The sequence below is a fragment of the Procambarus clarkii genome, chromosome 17 (assembly GCF_040958095.1).
Source record: "Procambarus clarkii isolate CNS0578487 chromosome 17, FALCON_Pclarkii_2.0, whole genome shotgun sequence".
Taxonomy (NCBI): Eukaryota; Metazoa; Arthropoda; class Malacostraca; order Decapoda; family Cambaridae; genus Procambarus; species Procambarus clarkii.
The window spans coordinates 25,636,437-25,654,456 of NC_091166.1; positions in this window are offsets into that span (position 1 = coordinate 25,636,437).

Consider the following 18,020-nt stretch of genomic DNA (forward strand, 5'->3'; position numbering starts at 1 on the left):
GGATACAGACTGAGAATGGGTGCCTCAAGTGGTACCTCACTTTTTTTTTTGTTCGTAATGTTTCAAATTATTATATACTTTTGAATTTTGTTAGATTTTCTATAAATTTTATTAGTTTTCACATTTTGTTTATTCTGTCCAATAAAAGCAACATAGAATACTTTCAAAGGCGTTGACCCCCACCGACCATTGGTGACCCTCGTCCCACTGGTCGCATGACAAGCTACACACACCAGCTAAACCCACAAGCTGCACCCACAAGTTGCACTCACAAGCTGCACTCACAAGCTGCACCTACCAGCCACACATACCAGCCACACCCAACAGCTAAACACACTAGCTACACCCAACAGCTAAACACACTAGCTACACCCACTAGCTACACCCAACAGCTAGCTACATACACTAGTTAAACACAACAACCACACACACACACAAACACACACACATACACACACACACACACAAGCCACACCCAACAGCTACACACACTAGCTACACCCACTAGCTACACCCAACAGCTAGCTACACCCAACAGCTAGCTACAAAACACAACAGCCACACACACAAGTCACACCCAACAGCTACACACACTAGCTACACCCACTAGCTACACCCAACAGCTAGCTACAAAACACAACAGCCACACACACTAGCTACACCCACTAGCTACACCCAACAGCTAACTACATACACTAGCTAAACACAACAGACACACACACAAGCCACACCCAACAGCTACACACACTAGCTACACCCACTAGGTTCATCAAAATTTTCACTGATTATAAGAGTCTGATCCTTCATACTGTATTATGACACGAAATAAATTTTATGGTTACTGCAAGATTGGGAGGAGGGAACCATCTTCTTCCGTTTCCAATGGGATATTTATTATTATGAAAACACATTGATTTTTATAATTTATATTAAAAACAATAATTTATATTAAAAACAACATTTTTCGTTGATCTTATATATTAAGCCTGATTTAGGACTTATTGCATATATTTTGAGTTTGCAAGTACTAATTTTTATACCAAAAATATTACAATTAGTGAAAATTGGTTAAGTGATGGGACATACCAATAGACTATGTCTCTTCTTTCAAATACCTTGGAGTCTCTGTCCCTTGTACCTCAACTGCAATCAATAAGTTACATCAACAATGTAGAGACAGACTCAAGGCTCTCAGAACTGTAGTGGGGTACAGCCCGAAATATGGTGTTAATATTAGAATAGTAAGAATGATGTATTTAGCGTATAAAGGTCTCTGATAGACTATCATGGACCAAAGCGTGGAAAAAATACAAAATGAAGCGTCCTATACAAAGTTCTCAACATGCGGAAAGAATTAAACGAGATAGAATATATGAAATTAATCTTATGATGGGACTTATCAAATAGGTCCCTTAAAAGTGTTATTAGACGAGAACTCCTGGATGAACTTGAAGAAAGTAAAACAGTGTAAAACTGGACAGTGTTTCTGTTTATGTCTAGAATGGGAACCCCTGTAAGAGAACCTCTTGAAACACTTGTCACATTCAAAAGGCTTCTCCCCTGTATGGAGTCGACGGTGTTCTGTTAAGGCTTCTTTTCGCTTATATACTTTTTGGCAAATATCACATATGAATCTGTGTTCGTCATCATCAACCTCATTTCCATCTGCTCTCATTGCATGACCATTGTTAAGAGCAGAGTAGTAGGCTAAACCGGGGGGTGCCAACTTCAGGGACTTAGCCTGAGTGTTGGATGGAGCTGACTGTACAGAGGTTAGTTTTGGCGATGCTGATGGTTTAGATTTAAGGGAGAGATCGATCGGTTGTACATCATCAACCTCATTTCCATCTGCTCTCATTGCATGATCATTGTTAAGAAACGACGAGTCAATGCTTACAACCTTGGGATTAGCCTGAGTGTTGGATGGAGCTGACTGTACAGAGGTTAGTTTTGGCGATGCTGATGATTTAGATTTAAGGGAGAGATCGATCGGTTGTACATCATCAACCTCATTTCCATCTGCTGTCATTGCATGATCATTGTTAAGAGGAGGGTAGTAGGCTAAACCGGGGGGTGCCAACTTCAGGAACTGGTAAAACGACGAGTCAATGCTTACAACCTTGGGATTAGCCTGAGTGTTGGATGGAGCTGACTGACCCTCACAATAGTCACTGAAACGTGGAGAACGAACCTTCTTTTCATTACTAGTGGTCTGGGCAGAATCTGCATCTCTTTCATCATCCCTACTCGCCAAAATGTTATTTTTTTGATGTTGTTGCTGTATTTTTTGTTGTTGTTGATGGAATTGTTCATCTAACCACTCAAGAGTGTGTTGATGTGGGCATCGCCAGGAGACGAGAGCCTCCCCCCCCACAGTGCCACATTCACACACTTTTTGTCCCTGCGTCTCGCCCATTGCCCCATCGTCCATGCCTTCATGGCATCCACCAGCGACATCTTTGATGTGCCCTTGAGTATGTTGGGACTGAGAAATGTTATGTTGAGATGGTTGCTGTTGTCCATTGTCACTGCCCCGGGGCACAAACCCAGCCTCTAGACAACTGCCTGAGTGACAGTTTCTTGGGTTGGAAGAGGACTGTGTGTCAGGTCCAACATGCGCCATGTTCAGATGATTGATGAGCCGCTTAGTACTGGGGTCCTGAAATTTTTTTAGGTTGTTACAATCAGACCATTATTAAATTAGTCTATAAACATCCAAACTAAAAAAAAAAAAAAAAAAAAAAACTATGATCATTGAGAAACAATATTCATTGCTGGTCAATTTTACATTGTAATTTTTACATCCCTAGGCATTCCATAAAATTAAATTTTAGACAATTATTCATCCAAAAAATTACAAAAATTACACACACACAAAAAAAAAAACAAAAAAAAAAAAAACAAATTAATACTATAACCCTTAAGAAGGAACGACGAGAATACGACTTCACTCACTATACTGAATGGATTTCTTCAAGGATTTAAACACATGTTGTCACTGGGCGTGAACTACGAGGTAGACTGAGGGAGTAAGGAGCTATCACATCCTTTTTATTCATTGAGGACAATCTAGTGGCCAGCGACGAAGAGCTCAGGTCTCGAAGCTCCGGCGAGTATTATGTTATCCGATACTGTATATAATATTTGGCCCAATGGACTTCAGGGAGCAATTGAGTTAACACACCATAACGCCAACACCAATATTTATGTGAAATGTCATTACTTACTTGATCAATGTGAGGGACCCCTCATCAGAGTATTCCGAGGAGGAATCTTCAGATGAATCTTCAGATGATTCTTCAGATGATTCTTCAGATGAATCTTCAGATGAATCTTCAGATGAATCTTCATCGTCTCGGTTCACCATTCCAAACCTACTTCTGATGGCATTTTTCTTTCTTTTCTTGAAGGGTGGGTTAAGATCATTATCATCTGATAATGTCTTTTTGATGTTGGTGTTTTTTTTGGGGGGGGAAAGGTCTGGGGTAGATTGAGTTAAGGGAAACTCATTTGGGTCGATTTTGTTCAGAGTGAACAATGACATGCTAATTTTGGGAAGGGAACTATCCATACGGATACCATTCCATATGTTTAATATGTGAAGGGGATCGAGGTCTTTGCCACATATGACAAGCTCACCTTGTACAATGGAGGACATTTACTCATTAAAACGTTTGGAGTTAGTAGAATTAAAAAAGGGAATGGGACTGGACTCAGCATAAAGACGTACACCCAGACAGGCACCGGCTCTATCAACGAGACGAATTGAGTCTTGTCTGATCTCTCTGTTGGTGTGAAGCTCTTTATATAAAAATGGTCCAAGTTGTTATTTTTGGGGCCTCAGAATACCACCGGATGCACACACATACACAGACACACACACACACACACACACACACACACACACACACACACACACACTCAATAATATTTTTATTATGGCTTTTAATTTAACCAAGCTGTAGAAAGAGACCAATATATATAAAAACAATTACTTATGCCTAGTGTATAAAAAGAATAAAGTTGCTTCTTGAAGAGAAAGAGGAACAGACTGACAATTAAAAATATCAAAGCTAAACATAAAATTAATATATCCCTTTTAGAATTTGAAATTAAATTTTCTACTTCTTGTAATTCCAAATCTGCAGTTTGAATGGGATAATGTTTATATTTAGCTTCATTAATGATATAATTACTCATATCTATCACTTTAGAATCTCTATCATAGGTTTTAGAATTAATCTTGTGAGTAATTGCTTGACCAAGGCTGTTTACATCAAACTGACTAAGCAGGCTTAAAATCATCTTGTTCTCTTCTAAAGAATTTGTGGTAGTTCCATCCATACCAATTATGTTTATACATTGGGGATAAATGCGTATTATTTCATTTATGGCAGATAAATATATCATATCTGGTGTTATTTGTGGTGTGGTTATAGACTGTGGAGGCCCCAATTTAATATATTGTCCAAAGTTTATATCTTGTTCTAACAATTGATTAATTATTTTATGGCGAAGGTTTTCTAATGCAGCATGAGTTATTTCATTATTGTACCCACCAATATTACCTATTGATAAATATAATTCTAATGGTAACAACACTAATCCCACAGATAAAACAAGGGATAAAGACGAAGATAAAACGGATAAAAGCCGTATTGAAAATTGAATGCTCATTTCAACCATAGATGATCGAATGATCATCGCCAAAAGTTGAATAATCATTTGTTGAGATGAAGCTTCTACCATAATTACAGATAATAATTCTTGAAGAGCATCATGAAGAATGTTTTCGGAGAAATATTTTAACAGTCTTGAAATTATCTTAGGCACTCGAGTTGTAACTTCAATTTCGGTTATAGTAATAGCCTCATCTTTTATTAATGATAATAAATCGGAAAACTCAGATTCTAAACGTGTTATTATAACATCTATGAAATTAGTAGTTGTAGTAGTATACTGTTCAATAAATGATACATTTTCGGAGGATACTACTATATCCGCTTCGTCAACAAATTGTTCTTTTTCGAGTATTGACTGTGGAACAACTGTTTCAATATAACCTCTCTCAACATCCATATAATTTTGTTTGTTCAATTTATCCATAAGAATCATACTCATTCCTGATGTTGGATTAAGTAAGTCCACTAATTCACCATCGGTTAATTGGTTGATAACTTGATTGCCAAATATAAAACCTAATATCTGGCGGTGGACATGACTATGGCATTGATCTGACTGGCTATCGTAGTATTTATGAAAGAATTTACAATAGATTGAGTTAAAGTTTATATTCTGTTGCTGAATATTCCATGTCAATGGTGGAGCATCGATTAAGCCAGCAACAGCTTTTCTCAGTTGATATGTATTTGTATTCTTGGCATAGGCAATGGGGTTCTTTTGATAAGATTGTAAATCGTTTTCATTAGAAGGACTCCATCGACTTGAAGGTCTTAGAGCCAATGTTTTAAGTGCAGACAACTGTACACCACAATAATTTTCGTTAGATTCCTTGACATTAATCGACCAAGTTTCAACGGGAATAGGTTTCGAGAAATAATGATTGTCTGTTTCTGTATTGTTTAGAATAGATTTTAAATCATTACCAAATCTTTCTTGAAGAAATTCAAGGACCTCATTATGAACAGCATAACATGCTTCACTACAGGCATATTCACGTTCGTTTATTAAAATAGCTGATCCAGATCCGGGCTGACAAGCAGTTTTTACATCATAATAACATTTTAGCATGTTACAACCTAGCGTTGTGAATTTAACTTCAAAGTCGTTAGGATTTTCATCTAAGAAAGCTTTGGGGAAATTGGGAGGAATATTTTTCCATGGTATATTCTTAATGATAATATTTTTAAAATACTTACTTCCATTTCTTTGTTGAAGAATCTCCATTGTTTTTCGTTGTGATATACGATGTACTATGTAAGTTGCAATTGCAATATCAGAGACAGTAACAGTTTTCATTACGAAAATGTTAAGAGTATTTATTTATTTTTTTAATATTGATCAATATAATAAAGAAATTTGAGAATTCATTTACCAGAATACTGAGAGGAATCATGGTGGAAGCTGGAGTAAATGGTGATGCTGAAAGTTGGAATAGTGGTGGTAGTTGTGAAGAATATGGGTGTCATCGAAATGATTATTATTATCAACCAACCATTCCACAAATACCATTACAAACAACTCAATGTATGATTGTACCTTATTATATGACTTCAGTGCCACATTCAATTTATGTAATTCCACCTTCTTCATGTTACGTTTATGATTTTCCTTCAAAATATTTTTATCAATTAGCACCACCACCACCACCACCACCACCACCACCACCACCGCCACCACCACTACCACCACCACCACCACCACCACAACCACCGCTACCACAATCATCAGAAATTTATTCCCATTACAGTGTTGAAGTTCAATATAAAATTTCCTTTTTAGAAAAGGAAAAAGAAAATTTAAAATCATGGAAAATTTTACGAAATATTGATGGACATATAACAGAGGTCCCCTGGGGTATATCCTTCATATACATTGCATATGAATATGGTGGGTTACCTCGAGAATTATTTATGAAATATGTTAATGAATGTTGCAATGGTAGTTAAACATTTTCTTTGCAAATAAGCTCAGTGAGTAAATATTGTATATTATTACATCAATGCACCATACACTACACCACCCATTAGTGCACTCATATGTCGCTATTTGATCACCATTATCAATGGGCCTAACATTATTATTAATAATAAAATTAAAAGTATAACCCAGCCAATATTTTTAATTGATTTCAATATAAATTGCCATATATCAGATTGCCCAATGCCTTGAATCACTTCACCAATACCATCTCCTAAAATTTCGGCAATATTTCTTAAAATTGTTCCCTGTTCACATTTATATATATAAAATATTTCTTTATTTTCTAAATTAGAAATAGGTTCATAACCCTTGACAAATTGTGAAAGATAATTGTAGTTATGGGGACAACATATTCCCTTACAGCCCAAATTTAATATGTTTTGGGTTTCTGCAGAATTTGGAATATCAAATTGACAGTTCCAGACTTTTTTATTGAACAATGGATGAGTATTATCATTTAGTATGTCATAGTTAATATAATCAACCCGACTGATAGGGAATTTACAAAATCTGGTCAAATATACTTCTTTTTTTAGGGAATGTCCTTTTCCAACATGGTATCTAAAACAACCACTGTTCTTCCGATTGTATTTGTTCAAATATTCAAGAAAAGCAACACCTACACCTAATAATATCGCAGATTTCAATATCAAACTTTTATGTTTACCAGCCCATTTGGTCATAGTGTTAAAAATTTTAGTTAATTTGGAATCAGTTGGTGAAGGATTACTTTCTAAATATTCAAGAAATTGAGTTTCGTTTTCAAACCCAAGATCTTGGGCAAGTTTATTTACATTGTTAATGTGTTCTTCATAGAGTTTAAATGGGTATTTTTTTAACATATGTTGTTTAAGAGCTTTGTTTTCTATAATATTTAGAATAGGGGATTCTACATCACCATGCAAAATATTTTTCATAATTTTATTAAAATCATTTTGGGATTTAAAATTTAGGTTTTCATTGATAGAATTAATAAAAGATTTGGCTGGGTGATGAAGATTTGACAATTTAATGTTTTCTGTCAAATCTGTCAGATACTTATTTGTATTTAAAAAAGATTTATTTTCATCAACCAAACTTTGGGTGATGTGAATAAAAGGCTGAAGACCATGGTCAATTTCTTTTATCATCAATTCTGTCATGAGCTATTCTTTCTTTTTTAAATAAGTATTAAAAAAGAGTTAATTTTACTGTTTAAAAACAAATAAGTGTTTGGTATGTGAGTCGTGGTAACTGTGTGGCCGGTCTGCTGTGATTGGCTTGATGGAGCACCAATCACGGGTGAAGTGGGCGGAGCCAACGAGAGGATTTTCACTAGTGTGTGTGTGTGTCTTTGTGTCTTTGTGTGTGTGTGTCTTTGTGTGTGTCTTTGTGTGTGTGTGTGTGTGTCTTTGTGTGTGTGTGTGTGTGTAAGAATGAGTATGTGTGTGTGTGTGTGTAAGAATGAGTATGTGTGTGTGTGTGTGTGTGTGTGTGTGTGTGTGTGTGTGTGTGTGTGTGTGTGTGTGTGTGTGTGTGTGTGTGTGTGTCTTTGTGTGTCTTTGTGTGTGTCTTTGTGTGTGTGTCTTTGTGTCTTTGTGTGTGTGTGTGTGTGTAAGAATGAGTATGTGTGTGTGTGTGTGTGTGTGTGTGTGTGTGTGTGTGTGTGTGTGTGTGTGTGTGTGTGTACTCACCTAGTTGTGTTTGTGGGGTTCAGCTCTGGCTCTTTGGCCCTGCCTCTCAACCGTCAATCAACAGGTGTACAGATTCATGAGCCTATCGGGCTCTGTCATAAATGTGGTGATTATGTCCCTCCCCCCTAGCTCTTCTGTCTTCCAGCGAAGTGAGGTTTAATTCCCGTAGTCTCTCCTCGTAGCTCATACCTCTCAGCTCGATTACTAGTCTGGTGGCAAACCTTTGAACCTTTTCCAGTTTAGTCTTATCCTTGACTAGATATGGACTCCATGCTGGGGCTGCATACTCCAGGATTGTCGCAAACATTGAGAGAAATGAATCGATACCCTCTGGGAGAGCCTTGTGGGACTCCACTGGTGACTTCACGCCAATCGGAGGTCTCACCCCTCACCGTAACTCTCTGCTTCCTATTGCTTATATACTCCCTTATCCACTGAAGCACCTTACCAGCTACACCTGCCTGTCTCTCCAGCTTATGTACCAGCCTCTTATGTGGTACTGTGTCAAAGGCTTTCCGACAATCCAAGAAAATACAGTCCGCCCAGCCCTCTCTTTCTTGCTTAATCTGTGTCACCTGATCGTAGAATTCTATCAAGCCTGTAAGGCAAGATTTACCCTCCCTGAATCCATGTTCGCGATTTGTCCCTTCTCTCCAGATGTGTTACCAGGTTTTTTCTCACGATCTTCTCCATCACCTTGCATGGTATACAAGTCAAGGACACTGGCCTGTAGTTCAGTGCCTCTTGTCTGTCGCCCTTTTTGTATATTGGGACCACATTCGCCGTCTTCCATATTTCTGGTAGGTCTCCCGTCTCTAGTGACTTACTATACACTATGGAGAGTGGCAGGCAAAGTGCCTCTGCACACTCTTTCAGTACCCATGGTGAGATCCCATCTGGACCAACAGCCTTTCTAACATCCAGATCCAGCAGGTGTCTCTTGACCTCCTCTCTCGTAATTTCGAACTCCTCCAAGGCCGCCTGGTTTACCTCCCTTTCTCCTAGCACAGTGACCTCACCCTGTTCTATTGTGAAGACCACCTGGAACCTCTTGTGTGTCTTTGTGTCTTTGTGTGTGTGTGTGTGTGTGTGTCTTTGTGTGTCTTTTGTGTGTCTTTGTGTGTGTAAGTGTGTGTGTCTGTGTGTCTTTGTGTGTGTGTGTGTGTCTTTGTGTCTTTGTGTGTGTGTGTAAGTGTGTGTGTCTTTATGTGTGTGTGTGTGTGTGTCTTTATGTGTGTGACTTTGTATGTGTGTGACTTTGTATGTGTGTGTCTTTGTGTGTGTGTGTGTGTGTTTGTGTGTGTGTGTGTGTCAGAATGTGTGTGTGTGTTTGTGTGTGTGTGTGTCTTTGTGGTAGACTCATGATCACCGATCATCCCACCAGACTCCATCATTTTCTCTCAGCCCGAAGCCGTGCACCATGGTATGTTGAACAAATATATTCCTCCTCTTCCTCTCCAGCATCATCAATCTCTTCCACTACCTCCTCCATATCTTGATCCACTTGATCTTCCAACGCCTGATCCGCTTCATCCTCCACATCCTCCAAACCTCCCTCCTCCATCTCATCCAACGCCTTCCTCTTTTTAATAATAATCCCATTGTTATAAATATAATAATTTTGGTACTGATTGTGCCCAATATATTTATGTCCGCTTTGTTGTGGAAGATAAGCTATCACTTTAGTTATTTGATAATCGGGTAAAAGTTGTAAATTAAATTTTGCAAGTCTTGGTATTGATATAATCATTTTATTTTCTTTAATTATACTAAATTCTTGTAATAACTCACAATGCATATGCCATGCAGTGGATAATGATATATGTTTTCTTTCGGACCAATTTTTATCTTTTTCAAAATATTTAATAAGATGCTCAATGATAAGCTCATCATATTTAATTACATCATCAATACAAATGTACATATCAATAGTTTTAAGAGTTTTTTTATTTGCTTTTAATACTTTTTGATAATTTATACAATTATTAATAATATACTCCCTTAATGAACTTTCTTTTAAACTTTGGGTAATATCTCTTACCCCATCTAAAAGAAACAACATTAAATACACAACCTCGGTGATAAAAAGTATCATTTTGGTTTTTTCAAATTTAAAAGGGGAATGAGTTCTAGAATACACTGAAAGTGAAAAATCCTGATCATCCTCTTCATATAAAATATTTTGATTATGAATTTGCGTGAAAAATCTTTCATACCAGACAAATTTATTATCAGCTGTTAGTCCTGACATGTCATAAATTTTATGATATATTAATTGACTTCTGCTAAGATTGTTTGGATAAGTAAAAGTAATATGAGAATCATCGATATTATTATTATAATATAATTTATCAGCTATAAATAATTGTCTTGTTAGATTAAATCTCAGGGGAAAATAATATAATCCAGGGTTTTTTTTAATGTTAAACTTCTCATTATTTATATGTTCGATTTGTATGTTAATTGAAAGTTTATCCTTTTTATTCATCTTTTTTTTATACAAAAACATATACACCCACAAATTCACACTCAAACATAAAAAACACACACCCAAAACACACACATAAAGACACACACACTTACACACACACATACACAAAGACACACGCACATACACACACACTTACACACACACACAAAGACACAAAGACACACACACACACACAAAGACACAAACACTTACACACACAAAGACACACACACACACAAAGACACAAACACTTACACACACAAAGACACACACACACACACTTACACACACACACTTACACACACACACTTACACACACAAAGACACACACACACAAAGACACACACACACACACTCACACACACAAAGACACACACACACACACACACACACACACACAAAGACACACACACACACACTCACACACACAAAGACACACACACACACACACACACACACACACACACACACAAAGACACACACACACACACTCACACACACAAAGACACACACACACACACACACAAAGACACACACCCACACACACACAAAGACACACAAAGACACACACACACACACAAAGACACACACCCACACACACACAAAGACACACAAATCCACACACACACACACAAAGACACACACACTTACACACACAAAGACACACACACACACAAAGACACACAAAGACACCAAGACACACACACTTACACACACAAAGACACACACACACGCACATGCAGACACACACACACACACACACAAAGACACACAAAGACACACACACACACACAAAGACACACACACTTACACACACACACACAAAGACACACAAAGACACCAAGACACACACACACACAAAGACACACAAAGACACCAAGACACACACACTTACACACACAAAGACACACACACACGCACACGCAGACACACACACACACACACAAAGACACACACAAAGACACACACACACGCACACGCAGACACACACACACACACACACACACAAAGACACACACAAAGACACAAAGACACACACACTTAAACACACATAAAGACACACACACAACGACGCACACACACACACAACGACACACACACACTTACACACACACTTACACACACATAAAGACACACACACACACACAAAGACACACACACACACACCCAAAGACACACACAAAGACACACACACACAAAGACACACACAAAGACACAAAGACACACACACACAAAGACACACACACACAAAGACACACACACACAGACACACACAAAGACACACACACACAAAGACACACACACACAAAGACACAAAGACACACACACACAAAGACACACACACACACACACACACACACACACACACAAAGACACAAAGACACACACACACAAAGACACACACACACACACAAAGACACAAAGACACACACACACACACACACACACACACACACACACACACCCACAGACACAGGAATCCCAAAAGTTCACCAAAACTCTTATTATACTCACTTTACATTTTTTTTCTTAAACTAGTTGGGAGAGGTACAGTCTTTGATATGATTGGGAACGGCATTCAACATTTTAAGACCCTTGATTTGAAGAGCAGCATTTCTGGTTTGATTAAGTCGAACTCTTGGGAACCGAATGATATCTAGGGGCAGTGTAACAGCACATCATTCTTTTTTTTTTTTTTTTTAGATATGGTGTCTCATCCATAAAAAAATATTTTGTGGAAAAAAATGGGGTTGACCACCAGCCTGTGGTCAGTGGGGACCCTGTGGTGGACCATAAGCCGGTGGTGGACCATTCATTGGCTTATTAGGCAAATCAGATCTTGAATAGTTTCCCAAATAAGACATCAAATTTTATTTATAACTCCAAATTTTGTATTGGTTATTTTTTAATTAAGGCAAAAAAAAGAAGAGAATCAATTAATTCTTTATGGATTTATATATTTTTCCAAATTTTATTGCAAAATAAAACTTATAAACCTTTCTATATAATATAAAATTTTTGATGTTTAAGTTTTGTTAATTTTATAAACATAATTTTATTTATCATAGATATTAAATATATAATATTATTAATTTTATGCTATAATTTTTTATTTATATTTAAAATAAAAAAAACAAAATATACATTTTGATTAAAATATTCATAGTTACTTTATAATTTGAGATAAAATTTAAGAAAACTGAAATAATATTTTCCCCTTTATAGTTAAATTCGATATTTTATATAAAAATAAAACAAACAAAAAGTCACTCAAAGTCATTTTATATATTATTTATTTATTTTATAAACATTTATTTTAAATAAAATTAATAAAAAACCGAAAAAATATATATATATATTCTTTTTATTAAACAAATATTTCATCACTACTTTCATAATCACTACTTCCATATTCTTTGTAGTCGTTACTTGCCTCTGTATCATAATTATAATCTATATTATCACTATTTTCATCATTAATCCATTTGAAGAACGAACAATACATGCCAACTTCAAAATCCCTAAATACAAAGTAATAATAATGACTTACAAATGCTAATAACATTATGGGAGTAATAACTTTGCGAATACCAATTTGGATATAATAATATTCATCGAATAATTTAAACCAAGAAGTTGGTAAAATGTTTCCATAAACATCTAAAAATTGTACTTGAATACAACATTTTTCCTGATCATAAAGAATATTCATTGAACCTCGTTCTTTGAAACATCGAAATTTTAAATTTGATATAACAATATGATATTGATTATTTTCCTTATTTGTTATGTTTAAAAAGTATGGTTTATCTCCATATATAAAATGAACTGCATCTTCAATTTTTGATTGTGACATCTCCTTAGGTTTGAAGCTTTTCTTCAGAACAGATAAAATATAATTCCATCGGTAATTTTCATTACAAAAACATTTCCCATATAAATTACATAAGGGATACTCATCATCACTTAATGCACAATAGAGATAGTAGGCAGCCGTTGCTACAAAATTATTACTTTTGCTTATACTCTGAAACAACTCACGTCCTGTATTATCAAAATATTGAACTGAAGGAGGATTGTTTGAAACAATTTTTAGCGATCCAGTATGGTAAGACGAAGGTATACCATCTCCTATTATTTCTTTCTTACATCCATTACAAAATTTCACGTTTAAGATTCTCAAAACCATAACGGACTCTTCCGGTGTTGTTGTGTGTACTGACAAAGACCATATCGGATGTTTTAAATTGTCTCTCCCATATATTCTTTCAAGAAAAGTGGTTACATTTCCTACTGTAAAAAAGGAAAATTTGAATTTTTGTTTAGTCATTTGTTCAAAATAATCCATTCGAAAATTTGTATTACAGAGACATTTAATGCCATAATTTTCAAAACAAGTTGTAACGTTATCATATAACATTATTTTTTCTGTGAGGATTTGTATTTTGAAGACATATATTCTTCCACTAGCTGAGTAATTTTATGAGTGTTGGATACAACTCGTAATATCCGTTTATGTAATGGCTCATCTTTTTTAATATCAGGGAAAAAGAAAATTGGAATATTAATAAATAAAATGTTAATTTTACCACTCCCACTCCCATTTTCTAAGAACTGTGCAACATTATTTATATTAGGAGAGTAATCACAGACTGAATGGGAATCCAATTTCATAATAAATTTCCTTTTCAATTTTATGAGTAAGTATTGTACAAATAATTGTAAGTCTTCTACACTATTATTTTCAAAGGTAACATCATCATCATTCTTATCAACATTATTAATATTATGATGATGATAGTTGGTTAGAACAATTGTTCCTAAAGGTAAAGCAGGAGGATAAAAGTGTAATTTTTTGAAATAAGATAATGGGATTTCTATACTACCATCAGAGTTACATGCAAACATTATTTAGTTTTGTTTTTAATATTGAGTGAATTCATAAATCGATTAAAAAAATTTTCGGTATTTTCGTAATCAATCAAATCAGTCTTGGATACAAATTTTGCCTTTAAAATTACCTTTGCACATCCACGTTCAATATCTTCAAAATTTGAACATGGATATGTTCCTTTATGTATTTCAATATTATTTTTATCAATCTTACACTTCATCCAAATAGATAATTCTTGTTTTTCCTCATCAAAATGGGGATCCGGACACGCTGTACACGGAAAATGTTTATTGTCATGTAAGTTAGTATACATAGGACCGCAGTTACATAGACCATTAGAATAACCTGGAGCTGTAATTACACCAGATGGTAAATGTACCAGACAAGGATCGCGGAAACAGGCTGAACGTGAGATATCTGGATTAGAAATATATCCAGGGGGAACATCGACATATATATTTTTCTTGTTCTTTTAATGGTATAAAAAAGTCTTGGGGGGTCATTTGAGTAAGGTCCACTACTTCATCCTGCCCATTGGTAATTTTAACCAAAGTTCCTCCTGGTTCACATGCAGTTAATCTATTTGTAGTTGCGTTATAAAGACCTGGTAGGTAGGATTTACACTTCCATCGATCTTCTTCAAATGAATACTGTAGAAAACCCCATACTGGGTCACAGAATTTTTCTTCTGGTTGTTTCCAAAGACAGTATGTGCATCCTGGTTTGAGGATTCCACCTCCATAATAATATTTTATATTGCTAGTAGAAGATGATATAGGTATTACGACCTTTTCTAAATAACGTCCACATTTACGGCCCCCAAGTTTTTGACAAATTTGATTGTCATGTGACTGAGAACTATCTACTTTTAAAATCATTCCCTTACATTTATTGATTTTAATGTCATTATTGTTATCATATTCATTATAATTTAGCCAACCTTGTAGATCAATAAATTCGTGTCTTTCTTCAAATGCAATTTCTTCAGCTTCAATTCCCTCTTTAATACTTTGACGTAAAAAACTATGAATGTAAAAACGATCAGTAATATAAAGAAAATTAAAAAATATAAAAAAAAGTACGAAAATTATAACAGGAATTTGAAGAAAATACTGGTATGTCGAAGAAATCATTTTTGGTTTTTATTTAAGAGAAAATTTAGGAGTTTCTCAGTTGAAACTCTTTTATTACAATTTGTGGAATAACAGTGAAAACTGATGACGATGAATATAAAGTCTACCTGAAGGTGTACGAGATTTACCACGAACTTCATGAAAAGGACAAAAAATATTACATTGCCATTTTTGGTTCATTGCTAAGAGTTCATTATATGGCTCCTTACATAATAATTCAGCACATTTTTGTGTAATTATCTCTGAGTTTTTTTTTTAAAATTGTTTAATTTTTGGTTGATGCAGCGATCGTTTTAAAACCAACCTAGGACGACTAATTACATTTCCTCCTCCTCCTCCTAAATTATTATTATTATTATTATTATTATTATTATTATTATTATTATTATTAATTATTTCAAAAATATTATTTCTAGTGGATAAGTGTCCCTGTTTAATTTCATTGATACTAGTAAATTCTATTGAAGTCTCAATACATCGATATATGAATGAAACACTCGCCATATTGGTACATGATCCTTATCACTAAACAATAGAGAGAGAGAGAAAAGCTTACAAGATAATATAAAGGATATTGTAGAATCAGAGAACCTATATATGTCAGAAGTAAAATATTTATCGTGCAAATATGATCGGCGCACGACACTGAATTCTGTCAGGCCAACTACAACAGTATTTTCTTCAATTCTTGTTACCAATTTTCATATTTTTTTTAATATTCTATAATTTTCTTTATATTGCTGCTCCTTTGTACATACATAAGTCTTTTAAGAGGGACTGGAAGCTGAATCCTCCTATTATTATTTATTATTGAAACTTGACATAATGGCTGACGAGCCTTATTACCAAAAGAGAGTAAGACAAAAGTTTACAGATATTATAAAGTATATTGAAGAATCAGAGAACTTAATTATAGCTGTACCATCAGAAGTAAAACAATTTGAAGAGCTGTTAAATTCTTGGGTATTATATTTACCTAATCTCCAAAATGTTGTGGTAAAGAGAGGAAATTGTAATAAGTGTTGGTACCAAAGTGAGAATAAAAAAACACTCACTATTTTTAGGTCACCTTTCGAAATAATTATTAAGCAAAATGATATAAAAGTTAGCTCTTCGTTTCTTATGAAAGATGTAATATTATTATTAGTAGAAGCTATTCAAAAAGAAAAGAGAAATATTCATGTATATTGGGATTAATTAATAACAAATATAATAAATTTATATACAGTTTTTATAAACATTAAATTTAATTTAAATTTCAAATAACATTAAGTATTATATCAAATTTGGGAATATAAAAACCATTAACTAATTTCAAATATATTTCATTGGAAAATATTTCACATTCATTATTATAGAATAAATTTAGAATATTGTTATATGTTACATTTGAATTTTTATGTTTATTTATAATATCCCAAACTTTTAAAATATGAAATTCCGTCTTATCAATATATAACGGATCTATTTGTAGATAAAAATCAATTTCTTCAGTATTTTCGAGGAATTCACTCATTTTTTTAATATTTATTAAAAAAGACATGATTATTCAGTACTATTCCAAGAAGTATAACTTCAACTAAATTAATGTGAAACATCAACTTAACTAAAATTTCAAATGATGATATTAACATTTAGTGATTATTTAAGACACCAGCTAGCTCTAGTAGCCAATGTGATGAACCAATTGGCTTATAATGTCAGGTGTGAATAATTTCCTATAAAATTTTGTAAAAATACACTTATATATGTCGATTGAAAAATTTGCTTTAAGGTTGTTAGAGAGGTTCAAAACCTCTTTATCCTCATAAGATGGGATAATCTTAAATATTTTGGCTAAGTTAACATTAGGAATAATATATAAAATTCTTTTGAAAATTTCAAAAATATCATGTGATGATCCCAAATATATCCTTACATTAGCAAAAGTAATAGTACTTTGTTTGGCTTGAAACTCAAAGTGCATATCTTTCGTTTCAAAAGGGTCAAAGGTCAAAAAAAAATTACATTTATTTTGACATGGCTTACTCCTTAAAATCCTTTCTTCAGGAGTCCTGAGAACGGTTGGTAGAGTGATACACAGCCTATCAGGTGGTTCCAGTTCCTTAATTGCTTCGCCATATCTCTGGGCATCTTCTTTTCTTATTTTTTTGGTGTGTAGAAAGATAGGTCGACATAAATGACGA